We start from the raw sequence: 22,185 nt of genomic DNA, 5'->3' as shown, positions 1-22,185 counted from the left end.
GGATATTTACAAGTGAATCGATCCTACGTTGGAAGCCATGCCTATTCGAGTAAATGAACTTTTCAAGGGGAAACCGAAGCCGTGACCATGCATCTTACATTCTAAATTAATCGAGGCCCCCAGCACCGACGCTAATCTCAAAATCAATAGATGAACGTGAGTCCTCGATGCCATGGCATGGGTTGATGGGTCGCGATGAGTTCAACCACGAGAATCTCAAATGTCCGATAGATAAGCCTTCTGTGGTAGTATGTCTTCTCATCATATATTTCTGTTGAGATAGTTTGTAGTTACATGCAGGAGTGAATAAATGTCTGGTTGCTTGATAATTCCTCAATCCATTATCACAAATGTAATTTAGATATTTAGTAAAATCCTGTGTTCTACAACTAAGTGACAACTGGTTCAGCTACTAAATGGAATGACGGAAAATCGGTCGAAAAATATTCGAGATGCCCCAAGCGCCAATCTCTTTTCTTCTCTTACTTTGTAAGATCGGCAAAAATGCTGACAATGTTCCAAGTTATTTAAAACGGTCGGTACATAACATTCGACTGGTGATGGGGTAGAGGGCGGAGACTATACAAAGAATGGAGCTGACCTTAAAAGAAATGGCTAACTTTCATTCAAAGCAATTTCGATTCAAACGATCGATGCAAGTCTGTTCTTTCATTGGTCTCTTATTTGATTTCGTATTAATTTTCGAAATGCCATACAACTGAATCGATAAAATGGGTCACGCTGTGGACTGAAAATACAAAAAAAGTCAGGCCAAAACTAGGAGAAAGAGAAAACCTGTGTCAAGTAATGCATTACACATACAGAACCTTAAATATATATAACAATTCTTTTTATACAACATGCTACTCAAAAGTGGTACATTGTAACTTTAACAAAAGAAGCACTCGACGTAGGGTGTAATGGCATGTCATAGGGATTCTAAATTTTTACGTAGTGCGGATATATTTTGAATATGATTAGTTTAATATTCTACAATACTTTTACAACTGATGAAATTCAGTTTACATGAATGATCGCAAAAAGATAAGTTTTTCATTCATTTTCATATTTCAGGGAGTATTTTAAAATTTTAAAGTTATTATAACTTTTTGAAATCTGGTTGACATTAAAATTTTTATTATTAAAATATTTATGCAAATACCACCAAAGCATCAATAATAAAGTTTAAAAGGAAAACTCATCTAAGGTAAATAATTTTATGTTGTATTTATTACTAGTTTTTCCCGAGTTTAGAATATTTTATGGTCTATTTATGGTAAAGGTGACCATTTTGGGGAAGAGGGAGAGTACTCAGCTCCAATGGTACCGTTTCTGAATAAAAAAATCGAATGACATACATCATCAATTTTATCCTGAAGAACTTCTTATTTACGAACTGTTTAAACTATTTAAAACCTAGACCTATATGTGATGCCCAGACACGGCAATTCAATGTTTCTGCCGCCTCCCATTTTTTGTATAGTTTTTAATTTTAGAAATCTTCCTCAACTTCTTTTTTCATTCCAGTTATGAGAAAGCCGTGCATCCAAAAATACTCCCCTAGGACTGGCAATCCTTACCTCCACGGCCGCAGTAATTAATTCCAGTCAGTCACAATCCGAATCTCGTCTGCAACTCAGTCGTCCTTAAAACTTTTCATCGTTTTTGCGCCAAGAATACGAGGACGTGGTCTTGCAGACTTGGCAACGACATTGCGATCAAGCACAAAAGAAAATCAAAAAACGAATCCTGCCGTGCACCGCGCATATTTGCAATGCAATGTCGAATGCAGCTCGTTTAAGTTGCACGACGCCGCTGACTGGAGGTGGGGGACGTGGAGGAAGAGCTCTGGAGTAAGTGATTATAGGGGAGACCGAGTCACAACGAGGGGGCATCTCGGAACTTGTTGGCAGGCGCATCGATCGCGTGACGTCACGACCGGGACCGTACAGGCTCGCGCAAAAATTTACGATTACTGGCGAGTACAGTCGACGGCAATTTGCTTATTGTGCACGCAAGCTGCACGCCTACGCCGATGCCCGGGAAAGACGCCGGGCGTCCGCCGATATCGACGCCGAATTCTGACGCTGCTTTCGTTTTCTGATGTGGAGGAAGCTTGGTAATGTTGCACAAATCGATTGGTCAACACTTGCACACTGCACGCCAACGGAGCAGTCTCCAACCGCTTTCGAGATCTTAGATTAGATGCGGATAAAAATGGACACAATCGTGTTGCGTATTTTTACATGAAACGCCGGAATTTCCGACAGATTCATGTGGAAAGTATTTCGAGTCTTAAACTTGACCTGGCAGCAATTTCAGCCAACTGGAATAAGCAGAGATGTTATATTTCATTTTCTACTATTGCATTAAGACATTTCCTAACGTTTACATAATGTATTAATAACGCCACGTCTGCCATTCATGAACGCTGGAGGATGATCTATTTGTTTATATTTGTTTAAAACAGATGCCACTTAATGCGTGTTACTGTAAACGCTACCACGTCTTTTGTGATACCGTGGAAAAAATTCAACGTTGTGGAAATGCGAAATTATTGTAGAACGTACAATAATCTATAATGAAGGTTTGTTATGCTAAAAATAACACCCGTTTTGATTAAACCAAGTCTTGATCCTTCACAAAAGCGTTTTAGAGAACTAGAATTAACTGCAACTAATATTACGTAAAAAAATTAAAATTCGATTATGTAATTGGAAAATAATATGTCAGTGCTTATATATACTATTATAGCTCTATAGTGCTTTATTGATTCCATGGTGGTCCACGCTCCCCTACAAGGCTTAGATTTCCGTTACTTTATTTCCAAAAATTGCCATTGTCTTCTTCTGGTGTTTTTTTTTTATTGTCGTATTTATTTCACCGGTTTGTTTCCATTCATTCTCTACTAATGTAAAACGTCAAATTGTTATTGTTGATCATTTCTACAGTTTGTACAAGACAAGTTTGTAATAGTAGGCGCTAGTCCTACAAAGTAAATAATACGTTGTGGTGGTTGACTAAAATTAATTCAGTTTTTGTATGCTTTTTTCGTTGCAAAGCACAGTGTTGAACGTTAATTTAATTTTTAAGATACTAAATAGTCAAATATTACAACTATAACTACACTTTTGAATTTATTCTTTTGAATTCACGTTTGCGTCCAGATGTTACAGAGTGTCTACAAATGATCCAGTATCCAGAGTGCTGGATTCGTTGTAAAATTTTATTTTTTTTTTGCCGCTTGCAAGAAAAGATACTATATATTTTATTTTTATAATCAACATTTAAACAAGTCACAAAAATGTTGAAAGCAGCCTCCACTTTGCTATTATGCAATTTAACAGAGGTCCACTATTTGTCCACTTTTTTCGGTTTTATTTTGTCATTTTTGTCACTTTTAAACCTTTAAAATCTTTCAATCGTTCATAACGACTTGTTAGATAAACGTGTTTTCTTTTTTCTTAATTTTATTTTTATCAACATCTTTGGAATCATTTTATAGGTTTCGCATTCAGTTTCTTAATCCTTCGAAGCCATTTTTATTGTCTAATTTTATGTTTTCTATCTTCTTTCAACTTTTCAACTACAGTTTCGATTTGTACATTTCAGTTTTGTGGTTAAGAACTTTTTTTCACAATATTTTTTTCGTTTCAGTTTATCATACTAAATGTATCTTTATCTTGACTAAGTTTATTGTTTTCTTCCGAAAACAACGCTATGACTTTCTTTTCCCTTTTTCCTATGCCTTCAAGATTTAAGAACCGTGGAATGTGTGGAATGTGAATTTTTAAAGAAATATTAGACATGCATATGATTGAAGTACTACATTCATTCATGACTACTAGTACTACTACAGAATAATATTTGTTTATATATGTGTAAAACGAATGCCTTCGGAGGTTTTCACGGCCAGAGTCATAATATAATATGTACAAAGACGTTTTTTGGATTTGGACCGTGTGGAATTTAAGAAAGATTTCGATGTTTCGCCCACGTCTCGTCTCTTCTTCAGAAGAGATTTAACCTCGGGTTTCTCTCTCTTCACTGGGCTCTTCGTTTTTCACTTTCTGAAGATGCCTCCTACGAAAGTGAACGAAACGAATCTTTCTTAAATTCCACGCGGTCCAAACCCGAAAAACGTCTTTATATCAAAATAAATGCCACCTACTATTAAACCATATTAATGTAAAGAATATCACGCATTTTCTGACAGTTTGCGGAAGCATGGAACCTAAAGAGAGCAATATGGACTTCTTGTTTTCAACTGGAAAATAGATCAGAACCTTTTTAAGCCAACACTCTAGATTACACTACCTATGATTCTTCACTAAGACGTTTTAGATTATTCACCTTCAATTCGTAACAATTTACATAATCTAAGTTAGCTAAAAACGTTTTCACGTGACTCGTAAGTGATTCATGTGTCAAGTTTAGGAAAACATGTTGAGTTATTTCTCTTCTACTGCAGTCAATGTTATTCGACGCTCCCCTACGAAACCAACAAAACCTTTATTTTCTTTTGCAAAAAAATAACGCGGGCGCTATTTGGGCCGCAAACAATAAAATCAACACAAATAAGTACACCCACTTTAAGACAAATATTATGATGTTACGGCATAATAAATGAGAAGAACATGTCATCGTGCATGTTCATAAATTATATGTATACAAGCATTAAATAAATTTAGTAATGAAATGCATATCGTGTAATCTTATTGTTGAAATCAATCATTTTTCAAAACGCATGAAGGAAGGCATGCCCATAAACAAACCATTGGAGGTCTTTATCTTGTAGGTAGCCTATGACAAAAATCCAGAATTGTAATGTTGTGTGGGCCTGTTAAATTATGACTTCCCACTTCAACGGTGGAGTTATCTGAAAAATGTCATGTTTTATCGTCACCATTAAATCCCACAATAATTGATATCCAAGAATTACTGTGGGCTTCTGCATTGATGACGTGGATTGGTGAGCCATTTCTTTTTCAAAGGTGGTATACATTAATTTCTCGCAATCTAATGCATGCTTATCAATTCTAGCGTTATCAAAGACGCTATAAATGCATTTCTACACATTTCCGGTACGTTGTTTACACAATACGTGTTGTGTTAACGTAGGTGAAAATACAATATAAACAAAAATTGTGCTAACGTAATCGTCTGCACGATTCATCTGGGAGAATCCAGACTGTATACTGCGTGATCAACTAAACTAACAGGACGCGAAATACGGGTAATATTTTACTTAAAGTATGTTTAAAAAACCTCAGATATAATGTAATCTATCAAGTTTAGGTAGTACATAAGTACAACTCTTGGTTATTTTAAATAACTGTGTAACAATCTACACCAGGAAATTGTTGTGTCGCTGATAAAATGTATGTGAATCCTAAATCTTTATTTTAATACTTTATCTTTCCCTAAAACAGTCTGTTAATTTATTATCTCTCAAGGAGCATAATAGTAATTGATTATCATATCAGAAGCAGTATCGACATATTGCATACTTATCAGCTTTAAAACAACAAAGAACTCGAGTCAAATAGAATGACAGAAATTACCATGCTTTATATTTTGTGTTAAAGCCATTTTTTACAGATTAGTTTGGACTTGGCCATTTGTCATGCTGACACAATAACAAGGATTTACTACCTGCGAAAAAACAAAACATTTTAAATAAAAATTATTTTTAAATTAAATACGTTTGGAGGTCCCAAAATAATGTTACTTCATCGCTGTTTACTTGTTTGGTTCCAACTCATGTATATCCGCACCTCAAGGGCATTTCGAATCGGGTCTATCTCTATTGTTTTTTTATTTTGTCTAATTCACTAAATACTGGAGTATTTTCGTACCGATATTCTGGCAAACTTAAAAAAATGACGACATTAAGTTAAATATACTTCAGAGGCAAATTAGATAATTACGTTGTTATTTTTAGCTAATAATGTGTATGCACTGGTAATATGGGAAGTGGCCAGTCAGACAATACTACAAAAATTTTCCGCTGAACGTTGAACGGCGACATAATAGAGTGATGAAATGGTGTTTCGGAAATTCAACGACCCTCAAACAATTATGATTACAGATTTTTGTGGGCATATTGTATCTTAGTTATCGATTAAGTAATCAACAGTGTTATAAAGTTTAAGGTATAAACTTTCAAATACTTTACATAATTACTCTGTCAATCGAAGGTCGGGCTAATGCTACTTATGGAATAAGACTGATGTTGATTGGCGTAATTTTGACTGGTGTAAACAAACAGTATGAAAAATGGAATGATGTGACGATGGTCGAGTCATGATTAAGGTTATGTTTATTTAAAGCTACATTTATAAAATAATATTATCATCGATTTTTTTATATAAACCACCGATACGATTAGATACCACTGTCAACCCAAATCCACCTAAATAAAATACCATTTACAGCTTGATTATCGGCCGTATCTGGGTGAGTTTCCATCACTCACCTTAATCTCATTGACGTAAAATCTATTGTTATTCGCTGTTATCAGTCGATGTACATCTTTATTATCTACAGTACATATTTGTTTTGTTGATGGTTATTTATAACAATTGTTATAACGCACAGATCTCTTATTCTTCTATTAGACAATCCGAGATAAAAATTAATTATCTTATCGGATTCGTGTGCATATGTTTTATCACTGGGTTATTTAGGGCATCGCTTTAATATTAAGCTTTATCTTATCAACAACAAACACTACAGACCAGTATGACTCCGTCATGTGTATGAGAAAAACAATTTTTTATTGCTTTTTGTGTCTTTTATATATTTAAATAACTTCTTATCGCATGTTTATACATTACATGATTTATCTAAAAAAGTAAATATTTCCTAATTTACGGTTCTCTATATAAACAAGTCCCTCGAACTTTTCTGGCATATTAAAAAAATTCTTGAAAAAGCAGGCAATTTTTAATCGTTCATTAATAATAATCAGTTAAATTACTATTTAAAGGCAAAAACTATTTTTGTAAAAATCTTTCATGTCTACTGTTTTATTTACGTATATCTATAGAAAGTGTGACCTAAATTTTCTTCTAGAAGCAGAGATGACGCAGATATAAATAAGACAATAAGTCAGCTTACCATTTTTTGGATGCATATGTCTGGTTCAGTAGGTTTATCCACGCAACAATCACAAAACGACGCCTATATTCATCTATTGGAAATTAGAACACACAATTTCTTGTGATTTACTTTTCTTAGAGTTCTTTAAATGTAACTTTTTCTGTCTGTAAATTTTTGCAATAAAATTATTAATTATAATATGGTTTGATGGACAATATTTTTAAGCAACAACGTTCACAACAAATTTGAAAGGTCCATGACATCAAAGTTACCACAGATATTGAAGAGACACGTCCAATATCTTCATTTGTTTTTTTCAGTCAAATTTGAGTTTGCAAAGTTTACCTCTGTTCATTAACTGTGGCTTCGATTTATTTAAATTTTATTTTAGAAATGCAAAATTGTTTGTCAGACACAAAAATGCATGTTCCCAAGAAATTCAATGACAATAGAAATACTGAGAAGGTAAGTCTAAGATCTTATAAAAGAATATTGTATATAAATTAATCACCAACAATGTGATGACGTCACCTTAAATTTTTTCATATTAAGTTTAATTAAATTTTATAAAATAACATATTCGTACATTTGTGTTGATTTTTTATTTCATACTGTGTCAAATTCCGATACTTTATTGCTAAAGAGCCGTTGCTAGGAATGCCACAAAAAGATTAAAATTTTCTGCTATTGAAAATATTTAATTGAAACATTTTATTTAAATAATTGTTGATAGTATGAAATAGAATACATAATGGCATACGTCTGTGAACACTTTTACAGCATTTGTTTCGGGCAGGACTCGGCTCCCTCCGGTGGAATCGTCTCACTCATACCGTAAAATAAGTGTTTCCTTGTAACGTTAATTACACTATGACCTTAAACCCTAGAAATTCAGATTTTTGAAAAAAAAACTCAAAATTTTGTAAAAACATTTTAAGACCATCGTTAAGTATGGTAAATCGTTAAACAAAATTTATCCATTTACCCGCCCACAAAATTGATGACATATAAAATTTTGTCGAATAAATCGTGCATATCGTAGAAAATATTATTATTACACTGGTATTCATATTTTCTAGAATTATTTATTCAGGGTGATGAAAAAAATTGTATGAATTAGGCAACTTATTTAATTGATCAGTAACGGCTCATCTCATACTCTGGAAAATTTGGGAATACGGTAATGTGATTATTAGTATTATGCAGCACGTATCCAAATTGGTATACGTGTCCTTTCTAAGATCACGAAAGTTTCTAATGGAAAACCCAACAAAAAAGCTGAGTATGTTGTGCTGTACTTCTGGAGCGAGGGAAGTTCAGTCTAAATAACCTCGGGGCAATTTCTTTTTAAATACAATATCAGGAGAGACGGTTATTCAAAATTCAAAGTTATAAAAACACAGTAAAAAGTTTTCAACTTTTTAAAAAATTAGGTAATTAGTGTTTTTTTGGTTTACCAAAGTTTTTTGACGGCCTAAAAATAGAGGCTTCATCCTGCTTGTTTGAAATTTAATACAGTTTTAATTAATTTAGTGGATAATAATCCCTTCGGAGTTGGCAAAAATTCTCTATTGATTCTCAACTAATTCCTCAATGTGCTCAGTTTGTTGCTTTATAATTATTTTTTCAAACTCCTCATTGAATTAGTACTACACTGAAGTAAGTTACTAGTTCAAAATGGTATAACATTACGGCCTAATTATTTAAAACTTATGTGATATAAGTTGGCTGAAATGTAAACCCCCCTTACAAAAAAAAAACATCAATTGAAAAGACCATGAAATCCCAGATTTCTCTGTACTTTTCGTTGGTCACTTGCTTCCTCCTATCACGGGTTGTCCTGATAACACTAGCCACAATCTGCGTAATACAACTTCTTGCAGAAAGAACCTGTCTCGACTTTGGAAAATACCCGTAACGAGTGCAAAACCAATCAGGTTTCGTAACGTGTTCCTGAAACTGGCTCCTTCACGGCTCACAATTAATCAAGGAATTAAAATATGAGTCGCCTACATAATCCTTTTTACAAAACCACACCTTTTACTGCAAGAAGTAAGTCAGGTATGCGTTTTACGAAGGCTGAGTAGCGGGTTCAACATCATCTTGCAATCGTCTTCGGAGTGATGAAGAGTAGACCGAGTGACCGCCGCACCAAATGCCGCACCGTTGCTGTAACGGTGTAACGGCCCCACGAGTCCCCTTCACCTTTTGCACTAGCTTTTTGGCAATACGACCTCCCATTAATATTCTGAAGGCGGCGGCGACGAATGATTACATAATTGAAGAATAAGCAGACGAAGGAATTTAAGAAGAGATGCCGAAGGCACCTTCCTTTGTGACGCAGAGATTTGTAGGTCTAATCGTTTAAAAGGATCAACGTTTATGGTGGTGAAAACAGAAAATCTGAAGAACTAATAATAGGGGAGTAAAAATAATCGTAGGAATAGCAGTGAAAACCGCATTGAGATCGATCTCAATGGCCACAAAATGGCATTCAAAAATTCGTAGTGTGACGTCACTGAATTCATACTCGATATAGTGACTGTATTTATTATGCTATGCAGGCATCACTGTGATTTCATTTCATAACACGGTGCGCGGAGGATGTTGTAGATACAGACTTAGATCTGTGGTTTGACTGTTTCAGACCTTTTAAATCAGAGTTCCTTGAAGTTTGAACCAAAAAAGTGTGTGGTTAGATATTAATGCAAAAGTAATAAGGATGATTAATTGAAATAATAATAATAATAAACAAATATGGCTAATTTTGTAAATCTGTAGTAATTACAGTAAAGTTTTAACTGTACCATTACAAGAAATCTGTTGGAAACAGACGCTTCATCAAGTACATCAAAAGATCACAAAAAGTGGAGTAGCTTTTTACTTTGTCCGCAAATTGCTTTCATTTTTTGGTTATATAAAATAATGTTGATCTACACAACGAGGGTTATTAGGAATTTGAAAAAATTGTTATTTACAACTAATGCGTGACATGGTATTTAACCGCATAAAAATTAAGTTTATTTTGATGAGGTGACAGCAGAGTAAATAAATGATTCCAGGGCTGTAATTATGTTTCGTAAATCCATAAATAAGTCTTTTTTTGACACTTATGCAACAAGTATTGTTTTTGTAGAGGATTTGATTGACCAGAATTATTGTTATATTTTTTGACATCATAATGCTCTTTTAAGTATTACTAGAATTACCAGTGACAGATCTCAGTTCAGTGATCTAATCGACATTATACGATTTTGTATATATGTATTCATGAATAGTGTAAAAGAGAGAAGCTGCAGCATGGTCAAGCAAATGCGGTTTTGCCTGCTCCTTAAATTACTGCACTAATGAAATTGAGAGAACGATTTCGGAACTAGTGGACTTATTATTATAAAGAAGTGCAACTATGTATTTGGAATTCACCGGAACTATTGGAACTTGCTGGAGTAATATGTAGTTAGCACTATTTGGGTACTACTGCTTTAGAATTATACTTTTGTATACACAGTTTCGAAGTGATCAATCTCTCGTAACGCCTCTATGACACATCGCCTTAATATATACTAATAATATAAACACTGCGTAACATTTACTTCTCTAAACCACATGATTTATTAAATATTTACAAGGTTGATCGCCTAGCCATCGTTTACGCAAATCGTAATATTATGGCAACAGCAGGTGTATAAGTTTCTATGATAAAATATTTTCCACTCTACACCTAAGTTAAACCAAGAGGATATGAGTTGTTGTGACATCTACAACTTGAATTTCTTAAAATAATGACGTCATTGGTGAGTATTGCAAAAATTTCAATGAAATATATCTTTGGTCGCATTTTATGAAGATAATCATTGTTTTGGCGGGAAGGAAGTGGTGACAACTATCATCAAGAAGCCCACAAACAACGATAATACATTATTTATAAAATATTATCAATACGCATTGAAGTTGTCGAAGAGAAAATTAAAATTTAGACATTCTTTAATGATTCAAAATTAAGGGTTTTCCTCTTGGGATGATAGTTCGGTTAAAATAAATAAATTTGTTTTGATCGTGCCATTTTTGTTATATTTTTAATTTAATAATGAAACTTAGAAACACTTGAAGCAAAGGATCGATCATTTTATTCAATATTGGTTGAGACAGTTCGCAAATTCAAGTTCAAATTCTACTCCACAATTATTTGCATTTATTAGATATATAGTATTACTCTTAAAACCTTTATCGGATGTCGGCTTGGTGTCAGACGATTAAAAAAATAGAGCAGCCTTATATCTCTGACCATTTAAGACAACGCTATTAAGATAACGTCAATAGTCCAAATTATCGGATAAGAATTTTTATAAGTCTTATCAGTCATCTGCACTCCGAGTAATAAATCAGGATCATAAACGTCTGAACACATTTAAATACATACGGTTTGCTAAAAAAATATTTTAATATATTTATATTATCTTATAGTTGATAGTTTCAGTGTTATAAAAATAAATCTGCCAGAAGATTATGCGATTAAATTTCAAATATAATGAATACGTTGTAGACTGGTAATTTCTATACAAATTCTCTTTTCTTTTTTTGTTCAAACATTTTTTGTGCATATGTATAGTTTGGACCAAATCGATAATGATGGTCGCAGAACTTCACACTTCACCATATTACATTTTTATAGGTCCAATATTCCGTATCTTATTAATCTTATGATCTACTCAGATATTAACCATTTCACAAGCAAAAAATTCTTTGCAGGCAAAAAGTTAGTGTAGAGTTCAATACCCGCTAAAATATTTTGTCGACCAAATGTCGCAATTTCCATAGATACATTTTTATAAATGTTAGAGGAAAACTACTCGATTAATTAATATTTATTGAACTTCGAAAATAAATCTAAAATTAATCTCATCATCTAATCTTTTCACTTAACGTACATATATTTTTACAGGCTCTTCCAATAGTTTCATCATCGTTAAATGAGGTAACCACTTTTCTATAATCGTGACATTTGCAGACTTAATTGACACAATTGATTAAAGTAATAATAAATTGTCTATAACCTGTAGTAACAAAAATGTCAAGAGTCATCAATATTTTATAGCATCGATTCTTGACTAACTTATAATAACAACTTAATCAAGATTTTTCCTTTCTGTGAAATTAAACACAAAATTATATCATAAATAATTCGCTGGTACTATAAAAAAAATCGTCACTTGTGAAATGGACATATAGGGGACTACGACAAATTAAGGCATTTTATTTAACAATACGATTTTTCTAACTCATGAAAAAATATCGTAAAGTGATACCACTGATACTATCAGCGTAGAGAAATTATTGGTAAACGATTAAAGTAAATTCACCAAAACTGATGTCGGTAAATCCAAATATATAAAAATTACTCACCACAAAGTTTCCATTTTTCGCAGAATATTATTATATTGAACACACGTGCGAATTAGAATTAATAACCCGATTAATTTGGAAAATGTCTTGTTTCTTTAAAAGTTTACTGTCATGCAGCACGCTGTAAAAATTAGTAGCTGAAAAGATACATTATTTAAGACGTATCAAATATATACATGATTGTTGTTTCAGTCTTTTTCTTCTTCCCATATGTCACGCGACTAGATTTTTTTTAATAGATTATCAGTCCTTTAGTATTGAGGTTTCATGGCGGGTTGAATGCGGGTAAAAATGTAGTGACTGTTGCCTTCGAATTACCGCCTTTAAATATATAATGTCAGCTAGGATAATGTGCATGTGAAAAGCACTACGTCTATTTAAAAACAAAAGTTTCCTTCTTTTTCTACAACACTGTAAATGGGACGATGTCTCCATAAGAGGCTTTATTTTGCACATATGCCATCGTATAATTTGTATTTTCACTCGTGACTTTTTTTATGAATTTCGCGCGCTCACCAAGATGCAGGAGGTCGAATTTCCCGCACGCGTGTTTTTTACTTTCCATTGCTATGGTAACTTTAAAGTAGCTTGCAAGTGACGTGTTTGCAGCGCTGTCAACGTCGTTGTTTATAAATAACTCCCTTCAGTCGTGCCGCAAACAAGCCTTCATGCGGGAAGCAGGCTTTCCCAAACTATTAGTCTAAATTACTATTTAGACGAAGGAAATACTTGTCAAGTTAGTATTTGAAAAACCGAGGGGGAAACGTTATTACGCTATTTGGCACGAGTTAATATCTACATCTGAAAAATAAAAATTATATTTTCGAACAAGTATGAAGGATACACTAAATATTTCGGAAATAATAAATTTGCCGTCGTTTTATGCGGAAGTTGTGGGAAATATATACGCGATAAATCTGCGATTTATTACCCTCCCTCTTTCTACAGGGGTCTGACTTTCAGGAGTTACCTTGACGTATACGACACGTTGACTGATGTTCAAAAAGTAAAATTTAATCAAAAGGAAATCATTTTAAAAAATATGTATTTGTTTGTTTTTTTTCCATCGATTTAAAATCGTTTTGTCTTAGCATACATTTTAGCTTACAACTAATACAATATGATAACGGGTAGTGAAATACTAACTTTTCAGAAAATAATAATTCCAGACTGCAGTATTATGATTTTTGGCTATACATATATTAAATATTCAAATTCGCAACTATTATTTACAATCGTGCAAATCTAAACAGCATAAATTTATTCTATGGTCATGACATACAAAGCAGTATACGGAATTGAGTGAGACACCACAAAATTAATTTACCGGAAAGTTATCTGGATTGAATTTATGAATAGACAAGTGCACCTTCTCGTACAAATATACAAGCAGTAGACTAGAGTGAGTCATTTCAGCTCTGCAAAGAATAACCCAAAAGGTTAACATTCGTTGAAAACTTCGCATCAATTTTGTTTCAGCTATGCAAAGAATAAAGTAAACTGCTGTTCTCAGAATTCACATAATAAACACATACGTTAAAAATCGTGCAGGGGCGTCCTATGTTTACACGTTATGTGTGTACAAATTAGCGGTAAAACCACTTAGATTTCAAAAATAAACATGTAATAAATAAAATGAGTCAGAAATATCTCGAGGGTGGGGAGTCCGCATTGTAGCAGGTCTGGGCGGCTTAGGAAACGCGTGAACGTGGCAACGCGGCCAACGCAAATAGACATCCATGGCTCACTCCGATGCTGTTTGTGTGCAATTGCCGGCTCGTAGTGTGCGGGTGGAAGACGGGGAAAATACGTCATCAGTCCTTGAACTCCATTCTAGCGCGGACATAAAAAATCCGTCATGTTTAAAATGATACGCAACGTTGCCGCTGTGCCGCCGTCACGCCTGCTGCTCATGGATGACCAATCTACACAATTTTTTACTCAATTAAAACATCAGCGCGCTACGAGCGTTCCAGTTATGTCCGCACTTAACTTTTTTTTCAATTTTAAAGTAAAATTTTGAACCGTTACTGTTCCGCATCGAATGGATTAACCAAACCGTATTTTTTGATAATTGCATCAAAATTAATTAACGCCACTGAATTAGATACTACTGTAAATGCGTAGAATATTTTTATTTAATATAGTGACGAGCAAACTTAATTTCTCTACCCTCGTTAAATATTCTCTTTTCATATCATACGGCTTTGAAAAAGGCAATTTAAATGCAGGATTCAGTAGCAGCGGTTCTAAGTTGGGACTGAAAAAATGAAACAAATTTATCTTAAACGTAATGAAGAAAGAATGGCCGCGTGAAGTTTCCCTCTGGAACGGTGGAATTTCGTTCCGACACGGCTAGGACCTGCCCGGAATACAGAAAAGCGCCTCTATTGATCCTGGCTCCGGAATATAAATGACCCACAGGGTTGTTTTTTGGCTCGTCCGACAAAAATCCGGTTAGTGAAAATTAAGCAACTGCAAAGCTCCGGAGCTGACAATCTTTACCACAATCAAAATTAATAAATTTCGTAGTAATATGATCTACTCAACAAGAAAAATATTATTATTTGATCAACGAAAGCGACTATCAAAGAATCAACTTTTCCCAATTTTCAAACAGGTGTACTTCGCCGAAATATTGAACAAATTTTTTCCTAATACTTCTTATTATTATTCCACTTTCTGAGTTTTTTTTTTTTTTTGAAGAAACGATTTTTATTCATAATTTTTGATAATTTCAAATTAGAGATTGTAGTTAATTCTGCAGGCTATTCCAATCTATGTATTGGTGCGGGGCAAATCAGTACCCGAAGAAATTGAAGAAATTGTTTTAATTGCCAACTTTTTTTTCTCTTATGTACCGTATGTATCTCTTTATCGTTTCTAACCTGTAACTTTTTATTAAATACTTCCACTTAATTGTTTACGTTATCGAATTCATTTCAGATATATCGATTGATCAAACATACTTCGGGATAAAATCACAGTGAAGCTACCCAAAGAAACTTCCACCAAAATAGAAAGTCAATGTTCAACTATTAGTTCTGTGCCACTTGAGCTTTGATGAATTTCTAACCACACACACGAGCTTGATGACTGTCAAATGAGAATTTAGTTGCTAATAGTGAGAGTCGAAACGAGCGAAAATTTTATGCAGTTGGTAGACAACTTTTCTTGTACAGTACAGTATATTTACTTATATTTAATCTATTATTATTAAAACATTAATTGTTAACAATAATTTAAACTCGACAGCCTTGTTTTATTTTGTTGGTATGGGCGTTCGATGTTGTTTGGGAAATTGCCATCTTTCGCATTTGCACAAAGTTGGGCAGTACGATTTCTGATATTAGCAAAATTTATGATTTTTCTGGTCACATACTTTCATACATATTTCAAAAATAAAAGCTGTTCTTACGTGTTATGTTTAAATTAAAAATGTTTTTTAATTACTGAAATTAGGAATATACGTCATGTTGCATAACTCATTACAAACAGGTATGGACTTGTTATTAATTTTCCTGAAATCGATCATGGGAGGTTACGAGCATGCATAAAGTCGTTTAGTTTGCATAATCATACACGATGACCACGTTGAACTGACAGAAAATGTCAAAACCTGACTACTAGCACTTACATAAATTTACAGTGCAATTGTAACGCCACATTTAACGTTAATATAACACTGTATTTGAAGATGGAGTTTTGTGGTTGCGTAAATAATTTAGACATCCTTTACTATATCTTGTGGAACCTACGAAAAAAAATCAAACTGAATGTTATATGTTAAGTTTCACACTTGTTTCTTGGTCAGTTTTTATTAACATATCCAACTCCAAACGCCAAAGCCATTTCTTGTATCAGGCTTAGGAAACAACGCGAAGAGGTTCTTTTAAATCCAAAACACTTTTCTTTATTTCCACTTTGTAGTAAATTTGGAATAATGAAACAACTTGGCGGATATTAAAAAGGGAGGAATTTCTTTTAGATAGCATTGTTTCAAACTACCATCTCATAACACCAAAACGTAAAAGCGGGCGTATTAGTGAGATCCCGATTCGGAAACTAAGCTTGGCTAGAAAATTTATAGTAATGACTACATCTGGAGAAGAAGCTGAAGTGACTAAAAAACATAAGTAATGTAGCTATCGTGGATAACAGGATGGAGAAATTTAAAACTTTAGGTTGTAAATGGAACGTGAAATTACATTTTTTGTACGGTCGTTCAGGTTATTTTCCGGAAAATTTGGGAAATGTGAATGAAGAGCCGAGTGTGAGTGAGGTACAGCACAAAAACAACAGAATGCAGATGGGAATAAAAGTAGTAGCGATAGTTAACAGTTTTAAAAGCGTAGAAGAGTAAAAGTTGCATTAGGTAATAAAAAAACTTTACAAAAACTTTCATAACTTTAATTTTTCTAAAACTGTTGGCGCAATCTAATTATATTCCATTATATTCTTCTATGTCATCAACATAATTTTTACAAAGGTGTATTAAGTTCGTCTGTTAAAAAAAATCATAATATGTACAACAGGATTTATTTTATTTACTCACTCTGCAGTTATACAATAAATTCGAGTATCCTCAGATTCTTAGAATAAAGCTAAAATTATTTAGGTAATTATAGATTTTTTACTGCAATCTGTACTTACTCAAACAAAAATGAATATAAAAAATAAAATAACATACCCTCATACTTGTGGTTTATGAATTCGTATTGATTGATCCGAGATATCCAGATTTTTGAAAAAAAAAAATTACGAAACCACTTCGCCGAATGCTCTAAAATTTTGTATACGTTTTAAGGTTATCGGAAACATGGTAAATCGTTAATCAAAATTTATGCTTTTATCACTTCCAATGAAAATAAAAAAATGATGACGTCTCAGAAGTTAATGCAGAATCTTAAATGCGTAAAATATTATGTAATGTATCATTTTAAATATTTATGCTTGTGGTTAATCAATGCATTAATATTTTTAGAACTAATCAATCAAAAATGGCCATTCAGAAATCTTTGGAATAGTAAATACAAATTTATCTATCCAAATTCATATAAACTCAAATCCATAAGGTTGTAACCACTCCCTAGTGTAAATTTTAAAAAATTATTCAGTGTAAATCTGTTTTTTAGTAACCTGGTGACAAATCTGGTGACCTGTCAATATAATGTCAGTTCATTCATGTATTCGCGACACATGATTACGTTCGAGTTCACTGCAGTTCTTGCACTCCTGCACAGGTTATTTCATAATTATCATTGTAACTTGTCGCAATATTGTAAAAATTGATAAACAATTTTCAATAAAAACAGGATAACCTGAGTCTTCATGGTAATTATGATACAAGAGCAACGATAAATAGAAACGTGTTTTATCTTTCATCTGTAGAAAGAAGAATTCCACCTGCTGTAATTTAGACTTGCAGTCGATACGTTTACGAATTACGATAAAATGAACCCAAAAATATTGTGGTCACGAATGAAATCAAATATTGGACTGGTAAAAAAACAAGGTGAATTGAATTATTTATTGTTGCTGCTTCATCAAAATTACTTTACAGATGGGGAATAACTGAGATATTCAGAATTTGTTTAAATTATTGTACATGAGTATACATGATAATTATATGTGTGGCTAACTATGATATGATATGACTCGAAGGACCAGCTCTCTCGACTGAAATGATCAATCTCGCGAGCAACAACAAAATTGGCTATAATGGGTAGATCACCTTAATTAGTCGCAACGGATGACCAATTTTTCATCAAAAAAATGGGACACCAACAAGTCTTTAATGTTATGTTTAATAACTCTAATATTTGGTACTACTTATTATTTACAAAATGTACAAGGAATTTGGTTGAAGGCGATAGGTCTGGCTATGCTCCTCCGCCCTGAGGATTTTAGTGGTAATAATGAACAAAATGTAACTTCACAAAATTCAGAGGCTAAAATAATAAGTATGTTGAAAATAATTTGACGGCTTATTTAAACTTACTGTTACAGGAGTGGTTAGAAACATTGGGAACACATAGACCAAATAACCAAAAAGCAATTATTTTTCTGTTGTTAACTTTCTTAAATCTGAATCCCATGGATTTTAATACTCGACGTAAAGTATTTAAACTTGCTGTATATTCTGGATGTTCTTTCGCAAAAATAAACAAATCCTGAAGAGTAAAAAACTAATTTTTTTTGGTTTGTCAAATATACGGTAGGTTAGATCATCTTTAAATTCCAAATTTGAATACCACTACGATTTTTGTTTTGGTTTCCACTTTGCTTCTTGTAACGGTTCTCCAGATTGGTGTTGGGTTATAATTTTGTAGGCTTGACATTAGGAACACTATGGAAAGAATAGCAATTAATAATAAGTTTACAGGGAAAGTATGCAGTGCTTGAATTTAATGAGGGACATTTAGTTGTATTGTGTAGTATATAAAGAGTGGGTATAAAACTTGAAAAGACAATGTTGTACTAAAAAGCGGGATACACACTTTCAACTTGAGGTAGTTAAAACTAAAAGTCCTTCGACAGACCACCATGTTGTAATAACATGAAAAAAGTTCCGAATGTCGATGCGTTACTCTCATAATAGAGTACTCTCTTTCCATGGTATAAGAATAACTACATACTGAAAAGATTTTTACAAGCTTGAATTCAAGTTCTCGGGAGGATGCTTGGGGATAAGCAAGTTTCAATTCATTGTGGCAGTTGGCAAGTGCCATTTTCATCTGCTTATTTATCACAATATGCCGTGTTCGTACCATTTTTCAATGATATGGTTTAATAACAAACTGTGAGATATTTAAATAAAACTCTCTCGTGCGTAATTGTCAAATTTTGACACATGCGCCGTTACCAATCTGTTCATGTGAAAAACACCATTGGCTGTAATGCCAACCTTACAATTTAACGAGTGGTTACAACCTTATGGATTTAACTGTACCTGTCCTTGTTAAAATATTGACGATTATTGGTAAAATCAAATTTTATAATTTTTCGTAAAAAATAAACATGTTCAGGGGTGAGAAAAGTTCTGTCTAACTAGCCTTGGATCAACCGCTAGTAGATGTCAAAATTAATTTTAGTCAGCTAAAAGTGGTGTATGTATATCAATTTAACGTTGTAAACGTAGTCTTTACAATTTTGAATTTTATATTTTTTTAATACTAATGAGAGTATTTTTATTATTTTGCCATTTTCTTAAAAAATAACAAGCTTTCAAATTTTACTCATTTGACAGTTCACAATAAATTTTCTGGGATATGATATCTTTAATTTTTCAAGGTGATGGAGTTTTGATGCTAAGTTTAATCAAAATTACGGTGAGAAAAGAACTTTTAAACATTGTTGCTGGAAAAGACTAATTAACTGCCTTGCCAAGAAAACCTGTCTGTGGAGAATGAAATGAAAGGCATTGGAAAATAAAAAAAATAACTCTTAAAACTTTAAAACTTACATTACGCAATGGGTAACATATATAAAAAAAAACCTTATTTATAATTAAGCAATTTATGCATGGAATCTGCTCTTCAGTAATGTTTGTTCGATAGATAGAACTATAAGAAGGGTAAATTTAAGCGTGACAGTACAATAGAATGTTGAATAAATGCCAACCAATTCCGAGTATTTGCATAAGGGAGTTCTGTCCACGCTACGAACTCAAGAGTCGTAACTCTAAAGCATACAGCGTTAAAATTTAATGCAACAGTCATGTTTCAAGAGTTTTTACTCATGTAATTGTACATTATGCATTCAAGTGTTTAGCGTATGCCATGCAAACAATTGTTCCCAGTTTAAGGACGACTAAGTACCTTTCAGATTGTTCACAGAATGTCAGACATGTGCATTAGCAACTTGAAAGGACGAAGATAATGGGCGTAAATATAAAAAAAATAACATTGAAACTAGCTTAAGTGATATAACTGTTAAAATACGATTATCGCTAAGTAAATTGGAATAAAAACAAACTTTCAAGTATATTTAAACTTTGAAAATTTACAAACCTCGAGTATCCAAAAGGACCTTTCATTAACACATTACATAATTTTCAAAATTGATAAACAGTAGCATTTTGCTAAAATCTGTCAATGCCTTTTGATTGAACGTATGGGTTTAATATTTGATTAAGCTATTAAAACCTACCGTCCGAATTTTTTAATAGAGCTTTTGATTGTGTTTCAGTTATGTATATACATGTGTGACATATGTCTTCCACTTTAGATTCTCTAATCGGTCTTGGAAAAACTTATTGGCTTTATACTACAGAACAACATACTTAATACTGCATTCACATTCTATGCTACAATTTGGCTCAATATATCTGTCTCAATGGATTTCATGATAACGTCTTTTTGTAGAGTAATAGTCAAGCAAATATACATTTCAAGCAATAATCCATCATTTGAACCCGTTTAACACCTATCTACCACACCTATGCGTTAAAGCGTTTAAGATAACTTCGTGTATCTTGTTTGTTACTACGTGAGAACATCCGTACAAAAATTTAGATTAGATAATTTTTTGTGACGGTTTAATCATGTGATGGTGCAAAAACCTGAGGTTAAGGTCAAGTTAAATAATATTACAAAATAAGTGTACACACCTTGTACCATTTCGGCGAGAAAAATCAATCTTCGTTAATAGGTTCCCAAGACCAAAATTGAAACGATCTAATCGAGACCAATGCCGTTGGTGCTTTTGTTACCACAAGACACCGTCTTTTTCCGTTGGAAATTACATCACGGATAGGATATGCCACGCACTTCCAGCAACCGCCATCAAATAAATAATTCAATCAAAGCGTGTCCTTGAAGCAATCATGTTTCCTAAATCAGTTGTTACATCGAGCCTCTGAACGCGAGCATAACTAATAGGAACTGTCAAAAAAGCGTAAAATCTTCCAAGAACGGAAAAAATGTCTTGGTATCACATCAAGAAAACAATACGTCTGCATTGTTAAAAGATGCCAAGCATCGTTTAGCAGCGTTTGCCGTCCGGAACGAATCCTCCTCATTATGTATGCGTTAATTGTGTTTTCATTTGACTGAAATTCATTCAAATGTCGTTTCTTATCTGCCCTATCTGAAAACAGCCAACCGAGCGTAAATTCCGTGGTCGCGGAGCGTGCAAACGTAAATTTGTAAATTCACAGGCGGGAACCGAAGACAAGAGGAAGGTCGCGGGTTTATAAGAGCGGAACGCCACGGTTGTGCACTGTGAAGACCTTCGGACAATGTCTGGGAAAGTTGTTTTGTAATCGAGAAAGGTTAATTAACACCCATCGAGCAGACGTCTGATGTAAACCCGCAAGAGATATGTACTTTAAACATCAGAAGCATGACCAGCAAGGATTTGAAGACTAGCGGGTTTGACCTTGTCCAGGACTCTCAAGGCTGCGTTTAGTATGTGTCTCTGATACAACTGTATACAAGAGGTTACTTACTATTCGTAGAGTTTTTACTCCTTCCGAATCAAAGTAATTTTTTAGTTTTACGAATCAAAGATATCGTTTAAAAGTCGAAGAAGTTTATTTGCTATCTTGTGGTTTTGACATTGGGGAGCTCCATCAACTGATTTCTGGGAACCACCACGGACATTTTAGAATAATGACAATAATTTACCACTCCATTCGCAGAACCTACAGGCAAAGGACCCAAGCAGATAATAAAT

The 22,185-nt window shown here is 33.4% G+C and overlaps 1 protein-coding gene and 2 long non-coding RNA genes across 3 annotated transcripts in view; 1 reads left to right on the top strand and 2 right to left on the bottom strand.

Moving 5' to 3' along the window:
- Positions 1-22,185, bottom strand: part of LOC135131548 (uncharacterized) — a 79,311-nt gene that overhangs the window by 25,354 nt on the left and 31,772 nt on the right. The window lies entirely within an intron of this gene.
- LOC135122813 (uncharacterized) lies at positions 17,647-18,516 on the top strand. Its single transcript, XR_010279464.1, has 3 exons — positions 17,647-17,841; positions 17,899-18,022; positions 18,071-18,516. It is a non-coding gene; the product is annotated as an uncharacterized LOC135122813 (long non-coding RNA).
- On the bottom strand, positions 18,296-18,673 carry LOC135122819 (uncharacterized). Its single transcript, XR_010279467.1, has 2 exons — positions 18,509-18,673; positions 18,296-18,458 (listed from the first exon to the last, which is right to left on the bottom strand). It is a non-coding gene; the product is annotated as an uncharacterized LOC135122819 (long non-coding RNA).

This window comes from Zophobas morio, unplaced genomic scaffold, assembly GCF_036711695.1.
Source record: "Zophobas morio isolate AGI-343-1 ecotype UQ-CSIRO unplaced genomic scaffold, CSIRO_AGI_Zmor_V1 ptg000002l, whole genome shotgun sequence".
Classification (NCBI taxonomy): Eukaryota; Metazoa; Arthropoda; class Insecta; order Coleoptera; family Tenebrionidae; genus Zophobas; species Zophobas morio.
This window is presented reverse-complemented; position numbering and strand designations above follow the sequence as displayed.